At 39.6% G+C, this 18576-nt stretch overlaps 1 long non-coding RNA gene across 1 annotated transcript in view; it reads right to left on the bottom strand.

Annotated features, from left to right (window-relative positions):
• LOC103279941 (uncharacterized) overlaps nucleotides 1-14974 on the bottom strand; it is a 36957-nt gene extending 21983 nt beyond the window's left edge. The window contains exons 1-12 of the long non-coding RNA XR_010000699.1: nucleotides 14969-14974; nucleotides 14254-14271; nucleotides 13191-13214; nucleotides 12183-12206; nucleotides 10388-10414; nucleotides 7420-7443; nucleotides 5974-5994; nucleotides 4989-5012; nucleotides 3952-3969; nucleotides 2043-2063; nucleotides 1454-1474; nucleotides 424-441 (exon numbers count right to left, since the gene is read on the bottom strand). This is a non-coding gene — a long non-coding RNA (uncharacterized LOC103279941). The remainder of the gene's footprint in view (nucleotides 1-423; nucleotides 442-1453; nucleotides 1475-2042; nucleotides 2064-3951; nucleotides 3970-4988; nucleotides 5013-5973; nucleotides 5995-7419; nucleotides 7444-10387; nucleotides 10415-12182; nucleotides 12207-13190; nucleotides 13215-14253; nucleotides 14272-14968) is intronic.
• Nucleotides 14975-18576: the final 3602 nt, after the last annotated feature.

Genomic DNA, 18576 nt, shown 5'->3' with positions numbered 1-18576 from the left:
CTCATGAAACTTAAGATCCCATGTTGAAGCAAGGGATACAACAATGGATTGGATCAGACACGCTTTTCCAGAATGCAGGAAAAGATCGCATATAAATGGATTTTGACCTCTGAAGTCTTTCCTAGAAATATTGTAGGACTTCGTCTAGGATACACCAGCTCCCCGAAATGGGGTGCCAGGGCTCATTATGAATACAGCCCCAATAAGTGCTTTGCCTTCTGTTGATCTTACTTTCCCAGAAGAAAGGGAACAGCATTCATCTAAATATCTCTAAATCAAAAGAAGAAGAAGAGGAGGAGGAGGAGGAGGAGGAGGAGGAGGAGAAGGAGGAGGAGGAGGAGGAGGAGGAGGAGGAGGAGGAGGAGGAGGAGGAGGAGGAGGAAGAATAAGAAGTGGTGAAAGGCCACCCAGAGAAGTACTTACTGCAGATCTCTTTTTACGCTATTGGAAAAAAGAATTAGACAATGGTTAGACGTTTATTAATTTTCTTTGTTTATATAAAATGAGAAAGATTAAAAGAAATGTTAGAAAATGGCCTTCTGTCTTCCTACCACTGAACTTCTTCCCTTGGATCACAAAAGGATCCCCCTTTTATTTCTTATCTAAGATGGAAAAAGCTAGCTGACTCAGGGGCACCATCTATCCTCTGGCTCACATACTGATAATACTCAACTTGTGTTTATGGGGCGGGGGGGGGGGGGGGACTATGGCATTAGCACAATGTGTGGAAAGGGAAAAGGACAGGGCACTTCAGCTATTTCTCCCGCAGCCTTCAAAACCTGGACACAAAGTCATGGGCACAATTGGGAAACAGCACTCTCGGAGTGCTGGGAGAGAGTTGAAGGGCATGGAACCATGTTGATGGAATAAACCTTAGCAAATTTCCAGTGTTTACTTGTTTTTTTAAGGGGCATAACTAAAGGTTTGCAAAACAAAGAGGGACACACCATATTGTCATCTCTGAGGATCCCCCTTTCCACTTCACTAACTTTGTCACACTTCAGGAAGCAAGCTTTTTAAAAGCTTTGGAAGAAAGGACATTCTTGTTCGCATTGCACATTTCTCCTGTGACAAAAACCTTTAGTGGACATTCCTCAATCTTTAAATGCCCGACATTACCTTTTGGTGACAATGGGACAAAAAATGCAAGGTGTGTTTGATTATTTGTGTTCTTACGTGTTTGTGCACCCCACTCCCTTCAATGACAAGTATTTCTTTCAGTTCACTTTAAAATGTCTATTCGGTTTTTAGAACAGTTGGAAAAATACATTTTCTGAGTGCGTGAGTTTAACATTCAAACCTTGACCACTAGACCCTGCTGCATAGATGGCCCAAAAACAGTAGTAAAAAGATGCCCTTCACCACTAAAGCTGGGGAGGGCCCTTGGGGGAGAGCAGTGTTCTCCTATTATGCACAGAATTGAGCCCCCCTCCAAACGATTACCAATACTTACACCAAGCAGACCATTAACAAGCTGAAAAACAAAAGGGCAATTTTTTACTCATTTTTGCTTCTTCAGTCAGTTATTGAGGTGGACAGGAAATTAACCATTAGCAAGAACATCACAGACTAAAAAGAAGACAAGCTATCCACTAGGAAGGAGAGTTAGTTGGATGATTTGGAGAAAAGGAGATTGTTGCTCACACTGCACATTTTTTTCCCCACTGACAAAACCACTTAGCGGGTATTTCTCAATTATGAAACTCCTGACTCTCCCTGCTAGACAGAAGAGAAGAAAAACAACCATGTGTGCTTATGGGTCTGTGCATGTGTCTACCACACACAACAAGGACACCTTGGTTTTACTTTCCACTGTTCCTAAAAGGATGGTTCACTTTTTGGAAAAGATTGGAAAATGTATATTCTGGATGTCTGGAGATAACATTCGAAGCTCTCCCCTTAAAACCAGGTTGTAATGATGTCACAAAAACAAATGCAAGGATTGTCCTTCATAAAAAAGGTGGGGAGGGTAATTGGGGCGCAGTAGTGCCCTCTCATTGTGCATCAAAAGGAGACCCTTTTAAATTGATCGCGATACTCACACTAAGGATAGGTTCCGCATCCTGAAATACAAATAGGTACAATTACTACCCATCTTTGCTTCCTAAGTGATTCACAGATACAGATGGGGACGGAACAGTTGGAGAGGTACTTGCTAGACTAAAAAGAAGACTAGCCACCCAGGAAGTTGCAGATTATCTTCCTTTGGTCCTTCCCAATATGGAGATAGCATTTCCCCCTGGCAGGGCACAGGGAAGGCTGCTGACTGTTTGCCTCAGACCAAGGCCAAGGAGTTGGTCCAAGCAAGCCAGGAGAGTAAAGACAAAGATCCACCCAGAGGAAAGGTGTTCTTACCATACATCAAGGGAACCACTGACCGCATAGGCAAATTGATGAAGAAACACAATCTACAAACGATCTACAGACCCACAAAGAAAATTCAACAAATGCTACTGTCAGCGAAGGACAAGAGGGATCCTCTCACCTCAGCAGGAGTCTACCGTATACCATGCAGCTATTGACAAGTCTACATAGGGACCACCAAACGCAGAGCCCAAACACGAGTCAAAGATCATGAAAGGCACTGCAGACTAACTCAACCAAAGAAATCAGCCATAGCAGAGCACCTGATGAACCAACCTGGACACATTATATTATTTGAGAACACCGAAATGCTTGACCATTCCAACAACTATCATGTCAGACTACATGGAGAAGCCATTGACATTCACAAGCATGTGGACAACTTCAGCAGAAACGAGGAAACCATGAAAATAAACAAAATCTGGTTACCAGTATTAAAAAATTCAAAAATCAGAACAGTAAATAAGAAGCAACACTCTGAAAACAGAGGAGTTCCAGACATGGGAAACAGGGGCAGCTAACAAAGGATGCTCTCCAGGCAGGAAGAAGCCATTAGCATAAGCTATTCAATGCTAATTAAGGTGATTAACTACAATATTCACGCTGGCCTCCACCTGACAAGAGCTTTCTCTCACCCTGGACTCTCCACAGATATATATAAACCTTCCTTGTTTAGTTTCTCCATACCTCACAATCTCTGAGGATGCCTGCCATAGATGTGGGCAAAACATCAGAAGAGAATACTTCTAGAACATGGCCATACAGCCCAGAAAACATGCAACAAACCTTGGTCCACTTCCATTATTCTCTAAGAGAAAAAAATCCAGCCTCAACAGGGTCAAGCCCAAGCTATACAAGGGAAACAAATCCAACATCACCAAGCAGAGACCCCACAGATAGAACAGGGAAAGACCAAACTGCTTGAGAGTGAAGAAATGAAGAAGAGGCAGCCAGACAACAGAATAGCTATTAAACATTCATTGTAACATAGCAACATTCATTGGCATTAAAAGGCAGCCTCTGGCACTTTGACAAAGAAGGCTGTCTAGCTATCCCCTCTCTCAAAGACTCTGTGATTCCAGGATATTTTCTTCTTTCCATTTAATGCTCAGCCACCACAGACACCCCTTCCCTGCCTTATTCGATGCTTTCCATCAGCATCAGGGCCCACTTGCTGGGACCTTACCAGGACCATCCCTTCCCAGATGTTAGGCTTGAAATCTTTGAGACTAAGAAAGAACTGCTCTAGCAACCTTATGTGGGTCAGCTCATGAAACTTAAGATCCAATGTTGAAGCAAGGGATATAACAATGGATTAGATCAGACACGCTTTTCCGGAATGCAGAAAAAGATAGCATATAAATGGACTGTGACCTCTGAAGTCTTCCCTAGAAATATTGTGGGATTTTGTCTAGGATACACCAGCTCCCCCAAATGAGGTGCCAGGGCTCATTATGAATACAGCCACAATAAGTGCTTTGCCTTCTGTTGATCTTGCTTTCCCAGAAGAAAGGGAACAGCACTCATCCAAATATCACTAAATCGGAAAAAAAAAAGAAGCGAAAGGCCACGCAGAGAAGTACTTACTGCAGATCTCTTTTTACGCTATGGGAAAAAAAGAGTTAGACAATGGTTAGATATTTAATCATTTTCTTTGTTTATATCAGATGAGAAAGATCAAAAGAAATGTTAGAACACGGTCTTCTTTCTTTCTGCCACTGAACTTCCACCCCTTGGATCACAAAAGGATCCCCATTTTATTTCTTATCTAAGATGGAAAAAGCTAGCTGACTCAGGGGCACCATCTATCCTCTGGCCCACATACTGAAAATACTCAAATTGTGTTTATGTGTGTGGGGGGGATGGCATTAACACAATGTGTGGAAAGGAAAAAGGGCTATGGCATTAACACAATGTGTGGAAAGGAAAAAGGACAAGGCACTTTAGCCTTTTCTCCCGCAGCCTTCAAGACCTGGACAGACATGGGCACAATTGGGAAACAGCACTCTCGGCGTGCTGGGAGAGAGTTGAAGGGCGTGAAACCACGTTGACAGAATAACCCTTAGCAAATTCCTAGTGTTTACTTGTGTTTTTAAGGGGCATAATTAAAGATCTGCAAAACAAAGCGGAAGACAACATGTCATCATCCATGAGGATCCCCCTTTCCGCTTCACTGTCAACTTCGTCACACTTCAGGAAGCAAGCTTTTTAAAAGCTTTGGAAGAAAGGACATTCTTGCTCGCATTACTCATTTCTCCTGTGACGAAAATCTTTAGCGGACATTCCTCAATCTTTAAATGCCTGACTTCACCTTTTGGTGACAATGGAAGAACAAATGCAAGGTGTGATTGATTATTTGTGTTCTTACGTTTTTGTGCACACCACTCCCATCAATGACAGGAATTTCTTTCAGTTCACTTTTTTTTGTTGGAGAAACACATATTCTGAATGTGTGAGTTTAACATTCAAACCTCGGCCACTAGACCCTGCTGCATAGATGTCCCAAAAACAGTAGTAAAAAGATGCCCTTCATCACTAAAGCTGGGGAAGGCCCTTGGGGGAGACCAGTGTTCTCCTATTATGCACAGAAATGAGCCCCCCTCCAAACGATTACCAATACTTACACCACCAAGGAGACCGTTAACAAGCTGAAAAACAAAAGGGCAATTTCTTATTCATTTTTGCTTCCTCAGTCACTCATTGAGATGGACAGGAAATTAACCATCAGCAAGAACATCACAGACTAAAAAGAAGACTAGCTATCCACTAGGAAGGAGAGTTAGTTGGATGATTTGGAGAAAAGGAGATTGTTGCTCACACTGCACATTTTTTTCCCCACTGACAAAACCACTTAGCGGGTATTTCTCAATTATGAAACTCCCGACTCTCCCTGCTGGTCAGAAGGGAAGAAAAACAACCATGTGTGCTTATTTATTTATTTATTTATTTATTTTACAAACTTATATGCCACCACTCCCCTAGGGCTCGGAGCGGCTTACAAAAACCGGCTAAAATCAACAATTTAAAGAACATCTTAAAAACATCTTTAAAAACATCCTAAAAGCACTTTTTAAAACATCAACAACAGAACTCAAAAGCCTGTCAAAACAGGTGTGTCTTACATGCCCTGCGGAAGGCCAACAATTCCCGCAAGGCAAGAACTTCAGGTGGCAAGGTGTTCTAAAGAGATGGCGCCACTACTGAAAAGGCTCTGCATCTAGTTGCAGTTAGATGCAAAGTCTTAAAACTGGGGACTTCCAGTAGGTCTTGGTTCTCAGAACGGAGGGATCTCTGGGGTTTGTAGGGAGTGAGGTGGTCCCTCAGGGTCTGTGCATGTGTCTACCACACACAACAAGGACATCTTGGTTTTACTTTCAACTGTTCCTAAAAGGATGGCTCGCTCTTTGGAAAAGATTGGAAAATGTATATTCTGGATGTCTGGACATAACATTAGAAGCTCTCCCCTTAAGACCAGACTATAATGATGTCACGAAAATAAATGCAAGGATTGTCCTTCACAAAAAAGTTGGGGAGGGTAAATGGGGCACGGTAGTGACCTCTCATTGTGCATTGGAAGGAGACCCTTGTCAAATGATTAGCGATACTCACGTCAATGATAGGTTCCGCATCCTGAAAGACAAATAGATACAATTACTACCCATCTTTGCTTCATAAGTGATTCACTTATACAGATGGGAATGGAACATCTGGAGAGGCACTCCCTAGGCTAAAAAGAAGACTAGCCACCCAGGAAGTTGCAGGAGATTATCTTCCTTTGGTCCTTCCCAATATGGAGATAGCATTTCCCCTGGCAGGGCCCAGGTAAGGCTGCTGACTGTTTGCCTCAGACCAACGCCAAGGAGTTGGCCCACATCCAATGTTCTCTAAGAGAAAAAATTCCAGCCTCAACAGGGTCAAGCCCAAGCTATCCAAGGGAGACAAATCCAACATCACCAAGCAGAGACCCCACAGATAGAACAGGGAAAGACAAAACTGCTTGAGAGTGAAGAAATGAAGAAGAGGCAGCCAGACAACAGAATAGGTATTAAAGGTTGATGACAAAAACTTTTGAGTCCAAGGGAGCTAGCAATATTCTAGCACTCTTACAAAAAAAAAAAAAGCTGTCTAGTTATTCTCTCTCACAGACTCTGTGATTCCAGGATATTTTCTTCATTCCATTTCATGCTCACCCACCAGCAGACACCCGTTCCCTGCCTTATTTGATACTTTGCAACAGCAACAGGGCACACTTGCTGGGACGTTACTAGGACCATCCCTTCCCAGATGTTGGGCTTGAAATGTTTGAGACTGAGAAGGAACTGCCCTAGCAACCTTACATGGGTCAGCTCATGAAGCTACTGCTAGCACTCTGAAAAAGGGAAATGTGTAGTTAATCTCTCTCTTGAAGACTCTGTGACTTCAGGATATTTTCTTCCTGCATTTCATTAAATGCTTTACAACAGCATCTGGGCCCACCTACTGTGGCGTTACCAGGGCCATCCTTTCTCAGATATTTTACTTGTATCCTCCTAGACTGAGAAGAAACTGTCCTATCAGTCTGAGGACCTCATAAGATGGTCTTTTGGCTCTGTTTCATATGTGCACAGAAATGGAGCCCCATCGGAGTCCCTTTAGAGACCATCAGGCAATGTAAAGGCATGGCTAGATACTTAATGACAGCACCAGGGCATGTCCATTGGGACATCACTGCAGCCTTCCAGTCTCAGATTTTCTTCTTGAAATCTTTGGAAGAGGGATGGCACTTTCCTAGCAACATTATTTGGTCTAGTGTTAATGATCCAATAGAGAAGCATGACATGGGAAACTTTTAATTTGATACACTTTTTCAGAATATAAGAAAGGATGGCATATACATGGGGTGACAGCTCTCAAGTCTTTCCCAAAAATATTGTAGTTTTCCAGGCCTGATGCTCCAGTGCTTCAAAATGGTATGCCAGAAGTAAATGTAGCCCCACTTCTTAATTTTGCTTTCCCTGAGAAAAAAATAGGATTAATCCAAATATCTTTGAATATTAAGAAAGCTAGTGCACTTACTGGAGATCTCTTTTTTCGTGTTTCCTATTTGAGAAAAGAATTAGAACAATGGTTAGACACTTTTTGTTGTGTACCTATGTGATCCTTTTATTAAAGAAAATACAAAATAGAGACATATTTCTGAATTTATTTCTCCCACTGGATTCCCCTCCTCCCTTAGACTAAAGTAAATTCCTCACTTCAGTTATTATCTAGTAAAGAAAGTGAGGAGCACCATCTATTACATGGAGAACAGAATTATCATTGTCACCACTTTAAGGATTTTTAAGGATACGTTGAAGACAAAAAGTATAGGGTTACTGAGCACTTTAGCTTTTTCATCCATAGCATGCTGGACCTGGGCAAGCATTGGGGTTGGATATACACTGCCATATAACCCAGATTATCTAATCAGATAATCCACATTGTCCTTTCCATCGTCATATAATCCAGTTCAAAGCAGATAATGTAGATTGTATATGGTAGTGTAGATGGGGTCTGGGAGAATATGAGAACATGGCCCCATCCACACAGTGATATAAAATCCAAATTCTCTGCTTTGAACAGGATTATATGGCAGTGTAGACTCATATAATCCAGTCCAAAGCATATAATGTGGATTATCTGATTTGATGATCTGGATTATATGGCAATGTAGATCTAGCTGCAGAATGACTGAAAGAGAGGAGGGTTAAGGGGCATGAAACCAAGCAAATATCCTATGTCTGCTCAGATTTTTAGGGAGTAAAACGGAAAAATTGTATCAATCGATTTAGAATCTCAAAACAGAGAAATAAGCATTTCAGGTATAATAAAAGAACCTGAAGGACGAAAGGGACAGACAGTCAGAGAGAGAGAGAGGGAGAGGGAGAGGGAGAGGGAGAGGGAGAGGGAGAGGGAGAGGGAGAGGGAGAGAGAGAGAGAGAGAGAGAGAGAGAGAGAGAGAGATTGATTGGCAGAAACATTAAATTGGACAGATACTTTAACCAGGCTCCAGCCAGAAACTTCCACTGGTTGGTACCATTTCTAATGAAATAGGCATTTGTTCAATTCCTGCATTTAATAAAATATTTAGAACATTTAGCAGGCAAGCAGATGCTCTTTCTTTCTTTCTTTCTTTCTTTCTTTCTTTCTTTCTTTCTTTCTTTCTTTCTTTCTTGGCTTGTGGTTTTTTAACATGGTTGCAATTTGTCTAATTGCTTTTAGCGGTACTTTGTTTTAATGACTGTAAATAATCTTTGGTCCTATGTTGGAAGACATATAGGATAATAAACTAACTATCAAAGGTGAAAGAACAAATACCTTTTGATGTTTCTAAAAGAGAAATGAAAATCTTTCCTCTACTTAGTCCATTTCTTAATCCCAGTCATCCTAACTCTAATTCTGGGATTAAGAAAGGGACTGAGTACTGGGGTAGTGAAAAAAATATCTGAATACAAGAAAAGGCAGACAGATAATGGCAAGTCAAAGATCTTTCTTATCCATTCATTAGCAACACTGTACTCACTTCATTAGCCCGGAAGAGAGAATAAAGATATAAATAATTATTCCCTTTTTGAAGGTGAGGTAGACAAGTAATTTCAGACAACTCCCAACTGTTTTCCCCCTAATTCCAGCTGCATTTTGGCTGGTGCAGGAAAATAAAATATCTGAATCCAAGAAAAGGCAGACAAGAGGAGGGGGCACAAAGAAAGCACCTTTTCTCTTCTTGGTTTTCCACAATATCTGTCAGTTTTCATTTTCATCAAAATATAAGTGTGTTAATTGTTAGCCATCTTGAGTCTCAATGTGGAGAAAGAGTAGAAATGATGATGATGATGATAATTGGCTTTCACTGTCAGCCAGTTAATTTCATCATGTTTCATTTTTGTTTGTTCACTGGTGCATTTAGCACTCCCGCAGGGGTTGAACCAAACCTAGCCATGGCTAATTCAAGAATTGTTTAATTTAAACAATTTAAATATGGATAGTCTCCAGATTAAGACCATCTCCAGTCCTATACTGGGAAATAGATGGGATAATACACAAATGAACAAAAACAAGTAAATACTCACAGGCAATGTCTCAAAGACAGAAATGAGCAGTTACTCCTCTTCTAATTACAGTCAAACTCAGAGTTGAACCATTGGCATTCATGGTACTATAGACATATCTACACTGATTATTTCATGTAAAGGGCTACGAATTGTTTAGTGCTATGGCAGCTCAACAATAAATGGAAATGATCCAGGTTAACATAAGCAAAGGTCACCTCAATGGAGCCTTGACATGGCCATCCTGTATTCTATGGGTTTGGGTAACCTGGGGACACTGGATGGCATGTTACTCATAGTCATAATCCCTGTTCATCTCATCATGGCAGTCAGTGGGTGAGACATAGATCATGCTTGTCACTCATCCCTGAAGTTATGCTGGCTGCAAAAATGAGGTGACTGGAGAAGGGAAGGGGAAGAGGAGGGGGTAATTTCTTCTCTCCCTCTTTTCCCATTCAATGTCACTCTGGCGCTCTAGCTGATGTCACTCCAGGTGAAAAGCAACCAATACATTCCATATAAAGCCACCTGCTGCTGCGATGAGAATAACAAACTCCATAGCAGCCAAGAGATTGGTGGTCTAAACCATTCTGGGGCTGATCAGATATTCACTACAATGAATCGGACCTGGGATGTGTGGATTGTGTACAGCTGTCCTACATTAGTAATGGCTAATTGGCTTAGGCATTGCTAACTTGAATATTGCACTGTAAATACTAATAAGACTGCCCTACCTATTTCTAAATCTTGAATCAGCCACAGTCCACAAAATTAGTGGCCAATGCTCTGTATGCCGTCACCACTCTTTCAAGACTTCAGATTTTTTTGAGTTGCACATCAAATGAAAACCATAACATTAAATAGACATACAAAATGAAATGAAATAAAAAGTAAGTAAGCCATAAGGAGGACTTCCATAAGAAAGTCCTCTGCCCATTTGCATTTCCAATACTCACCATGACGGCAGGCATACTGGTTCCAGACTGAAATACAAAAATAGGCAATTAGTGCTTCCTAATTCAAAAGGGTCTTGAATCAAGAATCTAGGAACAGCCACCATCTCCAACAAACAACAAAAATAATTGCTAGTGTTTTATTTATTTATTTATTTATTTATTTATTTATTTATTTATTTCATATCAAAAGCATTGCATAAATAAATGCTGTAAATAAATAAATAAATAAATAAGTATAAAACTGATAAAACAGAGGGAGAACAAGTGGCTAAATAATTTTTGACCAAAAACGGGTAGCAGCAACCACATTGTCTGTGGCTTTAAGCAATTCTTCTTCTGTGCATGAGGCAGGGCATTGTGGGCAAGCATACAGATGCAGAATTGTTTAAACATTGCTAGTGTTTAGAAAGGTAAATGTGACTCTGACATACATATACAGTATTCTGCAAAAAAAAAAGTATTTTCCATGCAAGATTTCCAGATTTATGAACTGTTTCAAAAATAGACCAGGTGTTTGGAAAACAAAAAGAGAGGATAAATCAAATACTGTAGATGACTTAACACAAAAGAAGTTAATATTCTACTTTTTTTCGTATCAGGAGCGACTTGAGAAACTGCAAGTCACTTCTGGTGTGAGAGAATTGGCCATCTGCAAGGACGTTGCCCAGGGGACGCCTGGATGTTTTGATGTTTTTATCATCCTTGTGGGAGGCTTCTCTCATGTCCCTGCATGAAGCTGGAGCTGATAGAGGGAGCTCATCTGTGCTCCCCCGGGTGGGATTCTACTACCATCCTGTCTAATTAGAGCCATTGGTATTAATGATCATGAATTAGGAATGCCAAACTGAAAGTTTACGAATTGAGGAAGTGTACTGGTTTAGGTGTGTACTTTTATATATGTACTGTATAACACTAATTAAAACAATAAAGCTTCAGCTGGCCATTATTATGTGAAGTAGCATTAATACTGAAGACTTCATTTCAAAGGATGGAACAAGCCTTCACTGAAAAAGATGAGTGGACCAATATTCTACTAATAGCTTATCTACATTGAACATGATCTTCCCAAACTTCAGATTTCAGGGAATGTCATTAATGTTTAAAGGTAAAAATGACCCAAGTATGTAGTATTCCACACTACATGCTTGTGTACCTTCACGTAATAGTGTAATCTTAGTTTTGAGCCAAAGCAATTGAGGAAGCTGCTTCAGAAGCAACTGGAATTTCTATTTGAGGGATGTCATCTGTAATTTAATTGTCACAGCTCAATGCTATGTAATCCTGGGATTTGTAGTGTGATAAGGCATCTGCACTCTTTGGCAGAGAAGGCTCAAGGTCTTCTCAAACTAAAGCCCCATGATTCTATAGCACTGAACCAAGGCAGTTAAAGTGGATTCACTTTACAGCATAGATGCACCCCAAGGTTTCTTTTCCATTGCTGAAAGCTTTGGTGTTCCAACACAATTTTTTAAAAGAGGGAACTCTAAGCAGGCAGCAAATGAAATGACCAAATTACAAAGAGTGCACCTTTTGTATATTGCGAATTGTATTTATGTTGTTTTTGCTCAACTATGCTGTTCGGGCCTTGCCCCATGTAAGCTGCCCCTAGTCCCCACGGGGAGATGGTGGCAGGATATAAATAAAGTTTTATTATTAGTAGTAGTAGTATTATCAGTATTATTAATATTATGCTGTTGTGCATTATATTCATCAGTGAATTTTTTTTAGTGCACATTGAGGTGCACATTAAATTCGGTGGTGCATTAGACTCAAGTTAATACAGGTGAATACTTACTGGCAGTTGAATAACTTCCCCTTCCTAAAAGAGAGAAATGAGCAATTATTTCTCTTCTTATTCCATTTCAAAATCACAGCCATTCTCTTAATTCTAGCTGGGGGGAGGTTGGGTCAGGAAAAAAAAATTCCAAATCCAAAAAAAAGCTGACAAAAGAAATGGACACCCAGGGAGGACCCTTTCTCTTCTTGGTTTTCCTCAGCATTTTTTTCTTATTAATCCATTCACTATGTTCACTGAATGTGCATCCAGATACACAACCTAGGGTGCATCTTCACTGGCATGTTCAGTGCAAAGGGGGGACCAAATTTGTGCCATGGTGGTAGCACAACCCATGGACTGATGTGGAAAAATGCAGCTTTAAGCGGCATTAGCAGGAATTGTAGGATACTCAGGAGCTTCCCCAAAACTCCAGAGTAAACCACAATATCAAGCATGTGTACACTATCAAATGAGTGTCTTCCTATTTGGGAAGTGGGCACTGCAGGATACACCGACATCCCATTTTCGCTAGGCTTGAGGAGCTCAAAGACTGTAGATAACACTTCCCTTGCTTCCCTTGATCTGGCGTTTTCTGTGCCTGGCAGGCATGAAAATTGTGATTTTTGTCACTTGGCACCTGGAATATCCTGAGCTATGAGGAGTCAACTTTCTGCTCATTTTCACATCATCTCATTGCTCTGGATATCATTACTCCAGGCAGTGAGTGATGAACACCATAATTTCCATGCCCAGTAGACACTACAAGCTTGCATCTGGGGCTGGCCTTCACTATCAGCCAATAAATGGTGTTTTGTTTGTACCATTTATTTTTTTTCCTTGAGTAACACTGTGGGGGGGAAAGCACATGGTTGAGTGAGGATTTGAACTCTGGTTTCCAGTGTCTTAGCTGGATACTCAAATCACTACATCGCACCAGATGACTCTAAAATGTAAACCATCTTCAATCCTATGCTAGGAAACAGATGGGATAATACATACAAAAAACAAAAAGAAATAAATACTCACTGGAGTTGTGTAAGTGTATGTATACTAAAAGAGAGAAATGAACAGTTATTCCTCTTCTAATTCAATTTTCTAATATCAACTATGCCTCCCTCAATTCTAGCTGCAAGTGGTCGGGAGCAGGAAAAAATTATCTGAGTCCAAGAAAAGGCAAACAAAAGAAGGAACCTGACCAAGAAGCAGCCTTTCCACTTTTCGCTGGTTCACTAATCAACCACAGAGGTGAAATTTTATGTATGTATTTTATGTATCATTCTCAGTTCAAGATGGACACCCAATCCCTCACTTGTTCATCTATACTGTGATCAGTCACATAATAGCCCTTGCAACTGCTACAAATAAGGCTGAGTTCCAATCATGGCAATGGCAAAATCACAACTAAGCAACTACAGTGAATACAAAACAGTTACCTAACATAATTCGTTTGCATTTACGCAAAGATTCATTCTTTGTGTGACCCCACTTAAACCAGGTCTCCCGTGGATAGACTGATTTCCAGGCTCCACAATGTAAAATCAGTTTGTGTTTTATGAAATGTGTTACGAAGGCATGTATCCAGCCCAGAAAACACACAACAACCATGTATCCATTTTCAAACATGAGGCTTTTCACATTCATTAGAAGAAACAGAGTCTGAAATCTATGAAGAACCTGTGAAGGATGGTGAAAGTAATTAAATCAAATATGTGTTCCTTAATTATACACAGATGTGTTGCTTTTTAAAAATGATTAGAAATACTTGTGGGTAAACTAAAAGCAACAATCAGCATTCAGTCTCCTGAAAGACAAAAGTGTGCAATTCCAACTAATCCTTGATTCACTAATAATCGAGTACAGAGACAGAAGGAGCTTAAAGAAGAGGCAGTCAATGAATTTAAAACATCTCCCAGGACTGCAACATATTTGCCCTTTTTATGTTTATAATGGGACACCCGGACTGGATTTACACTGCCATATGATAGTTTCAGAATGTAGTTGCACTGAACTGGATTATATGGCAGTGTAGACTAGCCCCATTCCTTCAACTCAAAGATCTTTCTCATGTCAATTCAATAGCAATACTTACTGTGACTGTTCTATCGCCCTAAAAAAGAGAATACAGATAGAAGTCACTATTCTCCTTCTTGAAGGAGAGGCAGACAGTGAATTTAAGATACCTCCCAGGATTCCAGGGCTTTGGTGTATTTCCCCATTTTATATATAACTCTCAATTCAAAATGGATATCCATTCCCTCACCTGTTCCCAGAGCAACTTTTTGAGTCAGCAGGTTAAGACAGAGATTTCTTAAAATTAACAGTTATCATTCAGAATATTTTTAAATGTCACTTGTGATTGGCCCGGACAAAGAAACGAGCAGTTATCACTCTTCTTAGGCTGGATCTACATTAATAATAATAATATTAATTATAGACCGCCCTATCTCCACGAAGGGATTCAGGGTTGTTTCCAACATATGGCAGCCATTCAATGCCCAAAGAAAACCACACTGCCATATAATCCAGATTATCAAATCAGATAATCCAAATTATCTGATTTGAACTGGATTACATGGAGGTAGACTCATACAATCCAGGTCAAAGCAGTGGATTATCTGCTTTTGATAAATGAATTATATGGCAGTGTAGATCCAGCCCCAGTGCCATTCCCAGCCATTCTCCCAGCTGCAAATGGTCTGGGGCTTGAAAAGAAATTATCTGAATCCAAGGCCAGGGGGCACCTTTTCTCTTCTTGGTTTCCCACAACATCAAGAGTTTCTTATCAATCCATTCATAATACTCACTGTTTGTGGAGGCTGATGAACAACATAGAAGAGAGCAAAGAAAACAAGCCATTAGTGACTTTCTTGAAGCAAAGGCAGAGAACTGACTGAAGAGTAAGACTTATTTGGTTTATTTCCAGACCTCTATTGGGCTGGATTTACAGTGCTGTATATCCCAGGATCTGATCTCAGATTATCTGTTTATCCTAGTTTATCTGGCTGTGTAGATTTATATAATTCAATTCTAAACTGATAATCTGGGATCGGATCCTGGGATATCGGTCAGTGTAGATCTAGGCTAACACAACCAAGCATAGCCATGGATAATTCAGGAAATATATAAACAATTATATGATGCTATACTGCCATATAATCCAGTTCAAAGCAGATAATCTGGATTTTATTTGGCAGTGTAAAAGGAGCCAGAGTTTGCTGCAACCACTATAAAAGCCCCCAGACTCGAAGATGCTTTCTGAGCAGATGAAGGGCAGCTCTTTTTTTTTTACTTGTGCTTTTAAACGGTTTTGCAGTCTAATTGTCTTTTAACTGTTACATGAATAGCTTTTAGTCATGTTTCAAAATCATGACTGTAAGCCATCTTCAATATAATGCTGGGAAACAGATGGGACAACACACAAACAAAGACAAATAAACACTCACTTGCATTTCATAGCTGTAGGACATCTAAAAGAAAGAAATGAACAGTTATTCTTCTTCTGAGTCCATTTCCTAATCCCAACCATTCTCATCCTAATTTTACCTGGGGGTGGGCCAGGAGAGGAAAAGAAAATATCTGAAGCCAACAATAGGTCCATAAGAGGAGGTGTCCATCCAGGGAGTCCCCTTTCTCTTGGTTTTCCATAACATCAAATTTTCTTATCAGTTCATTTGCATTGCTCAGGCCCCTTCTATACTGCCATATAAAATCTAGGTTGTCTACAGTACTTTGAACCAGATTATATGGCAATGTAGACTCATATAATCTAGTTCAAAGCAAATAATGTGGATTATGTGCTTTGGTAATCTGGTTGATATTGCAGTGAAGAAGGGGCTTCATTCGAGGCATTATTCACCTTCATAAAGCAAAGGCAAAGAAGGGAGTGAAGACTACCCCAGAATCCTGGTTTTTACTGACACTGGATCTATACTGCCATATAATTCAGATTATTTTATTTGAACTGGATTATACTACACTGCCATATAACCAAGTTCAAAGCAAATAATATTTTTATGTCAGTGTAGATGGGACCTGAGCTCCTCAGAGAGTAAATGAGTTTGGTTTTTTAGAAAAACCATAATGTAGAAAAGCTACCTTCCAAGGGCAAAAAGGGCACTCATATAATCCACTTCAAAGCAGATAATGTGGATTATCTACTTTCATAACCTAGATTATATGACAGTGTAGAAGGGGTCTGAATTATATGAGTCTACACTGCCATATAATCCAGTTCAAATCAGATCATCTGGATTTTATATGGCAGTGTAGAAGGGGCCTCAGACTGCTGATTAGATCCATTATGACTGTTTTGGTTAATGTGGGTAATGTTATCTTGCATACTAATTATACCAATGACACTAATGACAGTGATAACAAATAAAAGGGGTTATAAACCATTGTGCCAGTATGGATTGGGAATACTCACTTCTCCACCAGGTCTTACTCCTCCCTACATTTCAAAGGAGAAGGAGAAAAAGAAAGAAATATTTCACGACACTTTCCAAATCAACCACACAATACATACATTTCATCTCTGTTCTAAGGCTGAGATCCCCAATATAATTCAGTTGAGCTCAATACTCAAAAAGCAAGTAAAAAAAATCTCTTTAGTGTTTTCAGTGCAAGATTTTTCAAGCATCTGACTTGTTTGAAAAAAGAGAAAGTTAATTATATGTTTTTCTATCAATAATCATTAGCTATGATCATTGGTTATAACAGTGTAGACTCATATAATCCAGTTCAAAGCAGATTATGTGGATTATTTGCTTTGATAATCTGGATTCTATTGCAGTGTAGATCCAGCCACAATCACTTTAATCAAAGAATATATACATTTGCTCTACATTCCATAGCTGAGGCCCTTTCTACACTGTCATATAAAATCTAGATTATCTTCTCTGAACTGGATTATAGGGCAGTGAAGACTCATATAATACAGTTCAAAGCAGATAATCTGGATTATCTGATTTGATAATCTGGATTATATGGCAGTGTAAAAAGGGCCTGAGATGCTTAATATATTTCAGCTGGATACCTATTCACTATTCTTTTATATCTGATTAGTGTTTAATTTGTTATCTTTAGAAGAAAGAACTGCAACAATCTATCATAATATCACTGGTTGTTTTCTCTTGTTTATTATGCTAAATACTATCCTATGAGACAGTTAAAGGCTTAGTTTAATTAGAAACACACCTGAGATAGAAAAATGGCATAGACCAACCCTATTCCTCCTTCATGTGCACATTCATAATTCACTGAACTCCTCAGAGAATACAATAAAAGGATTTAGTTTTGAAAAAGCTACTTTCCAAATCAAAGTAGACTCAACATGTCTGTTGGGTTATGCTGATCAATATTAACTCAAGTACAACAATATTAATACAAAAGAAACCAGCATTCATAGTCTTTGTGCATAGCAACTGTAGGCCTTATCAACTTGAAAATCTAGAGAAATTGCAAGTACTGTATTTCTATTCAAAATTATTAGCAATGAGCATTGCTGCAATGATCATTAGCACCAAGAAGAAGAAAATAATGTAGATGTGATTAGTTCTTTCTTGACATAATTTTACTGTATTGGCACAAAATAAACTTCTTAAGGATGTAAAACTTCTGGCAAGATGCTGAATTGTCATATGCCAACAGATCCTGCTGGTTATTGTGACAATTGCTCATGTTTAGCATAGCACCATCTAAATTAGATTTCATCACACTAGAGGACAGTTTGAGAAACTCTCTAAACATTAAATCAAGTTTCTGCCACCTGCAGGATTCTGAAGTTTGTAGTTTAGGGGAAGACCTTTAAACTGCTCAGCCAGAGAGATCTTGGGCCTTGCTAAAATACAAACCACAGAATTCTGCAGGACGCAGAAACCGGATTTAAAGTGGATCCATACTCTAGTACAGAGTTTCTCAAACTGTGCTCCTCCAGATATTGTGGATGTCAGCTCCCACAATTCCTAATAGATGGTAAGGTGGCTGGGATTTCTGGAAGCTAAAGTCCAAAACACCTGGAGGATGACTGTTTGAGAAACACTGCTTTAGAATGATAAGGTTGTCAATGTAGTTTGACACCACTTTAACTGCCATGGTTCAATGCAAAAGACTCCTGAGAGGTGTAGCTTGGTGAAGCACAGCATTCTTTGTTGGAGAAGTGTAAAGACTTTATTTCCAAATGAAGGACTATCCAAGAGGCACTATGTGCCTAAATTCCAGATGCTGAGGAGATATAGACTTATTACACACAAGACTGCCAAATTATAAAGAAGATAATCTAGAAATACAGAAAGTAAATTCAATACTCACCATTAGACCACTAGTCATACCCTGAATATTTAAAAGAAAAAGGAAACCTGTTATTTTCTCATAATGTTTGACACATGTCAAAGACTGCATTTTGTTGAACAAG

This window comes from Anolis carolinensis, unplaced genomic scaffold, assembly GCF_035594765.1.
Source record: "Anolis carolinensis isolate JA03-04 unplaced genomic scaffold, rAnoCar3.1.pri scaffold_10, whole genome shotgun sequence".
NCBI classification, from domain to species: Eukaryota; Metazoa; Chordata; class Lepidosauria; order Squamata; family Dactyloidae; genus Anolis; species Anolis carolinensis.
This window is presented reverse-complemented; position numbering and strand designations above follow the sequence as displayed.